The sequence below is a fragment of the Jaculus jaculus genome, chromosome 14 (genome assembly GCF_020740685.1).
Source record: "Jaculus jaculus isolate mJacJac1 chromosome 14, mJacJac1.mat.Y.cur, whole genome shotgun sequence".
NCBI classification, from domain to species: Eukaryota; Metazoa; Chordata; class Mammalia; order Rodentia; family Dipodidae; genus Jaculus; species Jaculus jaculus.
The window spans coordinates 12963385-12969384 of NC_059115.1; the positions used below are offsets into that span (position 1 = coordinate 12963385).

Genomic DNA, 6000 nt, shown 5'->3' on the forward strand with positions numbered 1-6000 from the left:
TTGACCTGAAAGCCTTGGAAAAAGCACAAGGCAAACTGAAAATCAATATATGGGAAGAAATAATAAAGATTAGGGCAGAAATTAATGAAATAGAAGCCAAAAAAGAATTTCAAAGAATCAATGGAACAAAGAATTGGTTCTTGGAAAAGATAAACAAGATTGATAAACCCTTAGCAAATCTGACCAAAAGAAAGAGAGAAGACACACAAATTAATAAAATTACAGATTGAAAAGGCACCATCACAACAGATACCATAGAAATTCACAAAATCATAGGGATATACTATAAGAACATATACTCCACTAAGTTTGAAAGTCTCAAAGAAATGGATGATTTCCTTGATTTATATAAACTACCTAAATTAAATCAAGATGAATTTAACCACTTAAATAGAGCTATAAGTATGGAGATCCAAGCAGTTATCAAAAATCTCCCAACTAAAAAAAGTCCAGGCCCAGATGGATTCACTGGTGAATTTTACCAGAACATCGTGAAAGAACACCAGTGCTTCTTAAACTTTTCCATAAAATAGAAAAAGAAGGAATCCTATCATACTCCTTCAGTGAAGCCAGCATCACCCTGATACCAAAACCAGGCAAAGATAGAACAACAACAAAAAAATTACAGACCAATCTCCCTCATGAACATAGATGTAAAAATTCTCAACAAAATATTGGTAAACAGAATGCAAGAATGTATCAGAAAGATCATTCACCCTGACCAATTAGGCTTTCTCCCAGAGATGTAGGGATGGTTCAACATACGCAAATCTATAAATGTAATACATTACATAAACGGGTTGAAGGACAAAAATCACATGATCATCTCATTAGACGCAGAAAAAGCATTCGACAAAATCCAACATCCCTTTATGATAAAAGTCCTATGGAGACCGGGAATAGAAGGAACATATCTCAATATAATAAAGACTATTTATGACAAGCCTACACCCAACATATTACTAAACAGGGAACAACTGGAAGCTTTTCCACTAAAATCAGGAACAAGACAAGGGTGTCCACTGTCCCCACTTTTATTTAATACAGTACTGGAAGTCTTAGCCATAGCAATAAGGCAAGTGACGCACATAAAAGGGATACAAAGTGGAAAGGAAAAGATCAAGTTATCATTATTTGCAGATAACATGATTCTATACATAAAGGACCCTAAAGACTCTACCAGCAAACTATTAGAGCTGATAAACACCTACAGCCATGTAGCAAGATACAAAATAAATACAAAGAAATCAGTAGCCTTCCTATATGTTAACAACAAACACAAAGAGGATGAAATCAGAGAATCACGCCCATTCACAATTGCATCAAAGAAAATAAAGTACCTTGGAATAAACCAAACCAAAGAAATAAAGGATCTCTGCGATGAAACCTTTCAAACACTCAAGCGAGAAACTGCAAGAGACACTAGGAAATAGAAAAACATCCCTTATTCTTGGATCGGAAGAATCAATATTGTGAAAATGGCAATCTTGCCAAAAGCAATCTACACATTTAATGCAATCCCCATCAAAATTCCAATGGCATTCTTCACAGAAATAGAAAAAAATCAATCCAAAAATACATTTGGAATCACAAAAACCTCAAATATTTAAAACAATACTGAGTAACAAAAATAAGGCTGGTGGTTTCACCATACCTGATTTTAATCTATACTACACAGCCACAGTAAAAAAAAAAAAACAGCATGGTACTGGCACAAAAGCATACATGTAGGTCAATGGAACAGAATAGAGGACCCAGTTGTAAGTCCGGGTAGCTATAGCAACCTGATATTCGATAAAAATGCCAAAAATACTTATTGGAGAAAAGACAGCCTCTTCAGCAAATGGTGCTGGGAAAACTAGATATGTATATGTAGAAGAATGAAAATAGATTCTTCTCTCTCTCCATGCACAAGAATTAAGTCCAAATGGATTAAAGACCTTAACATCAGACCTGAAACTCTGAAACTGCCAGTGAAAAAATACGGAACCCCTTCAACATATTGGTCTTGGCAAAGACTTTCTGACTATAACCCCAATTGCTCAGGCAATAAAACCACAGATTAACCGCTGGGACCTCATGAAATCACAAAGATTTTGTACAGCAAAGGACACTGTGAATAAAGCAAAGAAGCAACCTACAGAATGGGGAAAAAAATCTTTGCCAGTTATATATCTGATAGAGGATTCATATCTAGGATATACAAAGAACTCAAAAAAATAAATAATAAGGAATCAAACAAGCCAATTAAAAAATGGGCTATAGAACTAAATAGAGAGTTCTCAAAAGAAGAAATATGGATAACAAATAAGCATCTAAAAAAATGTTCTACATTCCTAGACATCAGGAAAATGCAGATTAAAACTATGTTGAGATTCCACCTCACTCCTGTCTACCATCATGAAAACAAATGACCATAAATGCTGGCGAGGATGTGGATAAAAAGGAACCCTTCTACACTGTAGGTGAGAATGCAATCTGGTCCAGCCATTGTGGAAATCAGTGTGGAGGTTCCTAAGACAGCTAAAAATAGATCTAATATATGAACCAGCTATAGCACTCCTAGGCTCATCTCATTACCTTAGAGATACTTGCTCAACCATGTTTATTGCTGCTCAATTCACAATAGCTGGGAAATCGAAACAGCCTAGATGTCCCTCAACTGATGAGTGGATAATGAAGATACGACACATTTATACAATGGAGTTCTACTCAGCAGTAAATAAAAATGAAGTTATGAAATTTGCAGGAGAATGGATGGATCTGGAAAGGATTATACTTAGTGAGGTAACTCAGGCCCAGGAAGCCAAGTGTCGCATATTCTCTCTCATATGTGGATCCTAGCTACAGATGATTGAGCTTCTGTGTGAGTAGGAAGAAAACTCAATTGCAAAGGCCACTAAACTAGAAAAGAAATATAAAGGGAGGAGAAAGGAAGGGAGAGGAGTACTTAATAGGATGGTATTGTATATATGTAAGTAGAAGAATATATTAATGGGGGTGAAAAGGCCCAAAGTGAGGTCAGGGGAAGAGATTGAGTAAAGGAAAGATGGAGGGAGGGCTAATCAAAATCTAAGAGGATATAAATAAATCATAAGGAAACCTACATTTTTGGACAATAGAACACACAGGAGCCATAGATTGTTGCTAGAAAACTTTCAATGCCAGGGATGAGATACCTTCCAGGGAGTTGTTGGCCAGGGAGGTCTCTGATGCCCCCAAAACATTATAGGTCATTGCCGAGGCCCTTAGTTTCCCGCCAGGAATAGATGGTAAGACCCTATTACTAAAGAGTCCACATACTTGGGCTGCAAGGCCACTGAGAAATATTGCTGGAACTGTGCTGATAACCTCCTCCATGTACACCAGTTGAAAGAAAGCTGGAAGAAGTCATTCTACATGCAGTTCAATGGGAGAAAGACAAATCATCACCAGGGAAGGTACTCAACAGTGGACACTGCAAGCCTTATATTTGGCCAGACAGGCCAAATGAGCCAACGTGTGCAACAGTGGCATATCTGTCAGGGTGGAAACCAACTTGCCCTCAAATTGGACTAGAGGCCCTCTCCAAATTCCAAAATCATGGAATTTGTTACAAAAATTTGAAAAAAGAATATTTACTGAAAACAAGACGGGTACTTTGGCTACTCTTGCATTCTCTGAAATATAACGCATTGTCTATGACGACCTTTCTTGAGCTGTGCTGTGCCGTGGGAAATATCTTAGTTCCCTCTAAGACCCCAAGCCTCCCCTTGCAGACATTTAAAGGAGACGCCTAGTCTTCAGTGCTCAAGGCTCTGGAACCATCTTGCTTGGACTCATCACTGCTCAACTCTCAGGGACACAACAAGTGCCGCTACTGCAGCAGAAACGCAGCCCACTTCCAAAAATGCAGATACCACATTCCGCGGGCTCCACCGCTACATCCCTACCTGTGCACAGGCTCAATGAAAGCCCATTCTCCCGCATTGACACTCGGGCCAACAGGGCATTAAGTAGGTCCCGGGCATCAGGCCCTTAACCCTCTTTTGCCCATCCGCATCCACGTAGCTACCTTTGGCAGAGGGGAAGAGTACCCCATCACACCCGTACAACTCTCTGGAGAACCCCGTTTCCACAGTGTCTAAGAGAGATCTATAGCTCCATGGGTTTTATAGATGAGCACATACCTCCAAAGCAGCTGACATTGGGGGGGGGGCACAAGTGTCCACAGGTTGTATGATACACAGCCACGTCACTCTTGTCACACAGGCACACAGCTACAACCCGAACGCTCACAACGACGCTGCACACCCACTCGCGGCTCCCTCCATATTGGGATGCACCTGTTCCCGAGATCCATGGGCCCAGGCGTGCGCACATACACACGCGCGCGCGCGCACACATGGAATCACCCTCACAGCCCCTCACCTCACACCGGACACACGAGCCCACACGCAGTGACGAGGCATGAACCCGAACCATCTGCAGGCTGTGACCGGGGAGGGGTCACCATCCCCATCAACTGCCTCCCCGCCGCATCTCCTGGACACAACTGCGCAAGAACAGGGGGACCAGAAGCCCGGCGCGTGCGCACTTGCTCCCAGGATCCTGAAAGGGGGGGGGTCCTGGCGCGCTGATTCCGCTTCTCACACGTGCAACACGTAGGAGCGTGTGGCTCCGCCCTGGGCTTCTCCAGGACAGAGGCGAGACCACGCCTCCTCCTGAGTAACCACACAAGGTCTGCATGGTTGGTCATGCAATCAGAGACTAGTGCAGGTGCAAAGCCACGGCCCCTTAGTAACAATGTGCACTTTTGGCAGGCTTAGCCAATCAGAACCAAGCGCAGGCGCTAGGCCCTGCCCCCTAGTAGCAGCCTACGCTTTGGGCAGGCTCAGCCAATCAAAGCCAAGCGCAAGCTCTAGATCACGCCCCTTAGTAACAGTGTAAGCTTAGAGCAGGCTTAGCCAATCAGAACCAAGCGCAGGCGCTAGGCCCTTCCCCCTAGTAACAGCCTACGCTTTGGGCAGGCTCAGCCAATCAGAGCCAAGCGCAAGCTCTAGATCACGCCCCTTAGTAACAGTGTATGCTTAGAGCAGGCTTAGCCAATCAGAACCTAGCGCAGGCGCTAGGCCCTTCCCCCTAGTAACAGCCTACGCTTTGGGCAGGCTCAGCCAATCAGAGCCAAGCGCAAGCTATAGATCACGCCCCTTAGTAACAGTGTATGCTTAGAGCAGGCTTAGCCAATCAGAACCAAGCGCAGGCGCTAGGCCCTGCCCCCTAGTAACAATGTACTCTTTGGGCAGGCTCAGCCCATCAGAACCAAGAGTAGGCACCAGGTCATGGGCCCTAGTAACAACATACGTTTTGGGCAGGCTCAGCCAATCAGAACCAAGCTCAGGGGCGTCACCACGACCCCCTCGTAATAATACGCTTTGGGGAAGCTCAGCCAGTCAGAGACATGCGCAGGCGCGAAGCCACGCCCCTATGGAGCACTAACTTCCTTGTATTGCCAAGGGTTCAACTCACCTTTCCGTTACCTGAGGGGTTCAGCCAAACCCCAGTTTGCCGTCCCACTGGCGTCCACGCGGCATGTTCCCGTTGTTGGGGAGAGGGTGCCCTCGGGTGAGGTGGAGTGGAGTGGTTTCCAAACGCACGCGGCCGCGTCAGACCGGGCGAGCTCTAAGACCGCACTCTCCCAGTAGCCTTCGGGACGTGGCGGGACGAGCGTGGCCACTCCCAGGACGTGAGGCGCGGAGGGAGTGTCGCCCGGCCCGTGGGCACCGATGTCCTGGAATTTGGGGAGGTGCGGCTTCCAAACTACATTTCCCAGAAACCCCTGCGCCCATCTCAGCCAGGTTGTTAGAGAAGGGTCCACGCCACTTGGTTGGAGGTGGGAGGGGTGCTGCTGGTCCTGGCGGGGTGGGGGCGACTGGTGACTCTGTGATGCAGTCAGTTCTGCTGTCTGGGCCTGCAGGTCCCGGGTTGTGATTCTGAATTGTTGTGAAACCCAGTTGTGTT

At 45.1% G+C, this 6000-nt stretch overlaps 1 protein-coding gene across 1 annotated transcript in view; it reads right to left on the reverse strand.

Moving 5' to 3' along the window:
• Znf667 (zinc finger protein 667) overlaps nucleotides 1-5720 on the reverse strand; it is a 31578-nt gene extending 25858 nt beyond the window's left edge. The window contains exon 1 of the mRNA XM_045133685.1: nucleotides 5509-5720. The gene's annotated coding sequence lies outside the window, so the exon portion shown is untranslated. The remainder of the gene's footprint in view (nucleotides 1-5508) is intronic.
• Nucleotides 5721-6000: the final 280 nt, after the last annotated feature.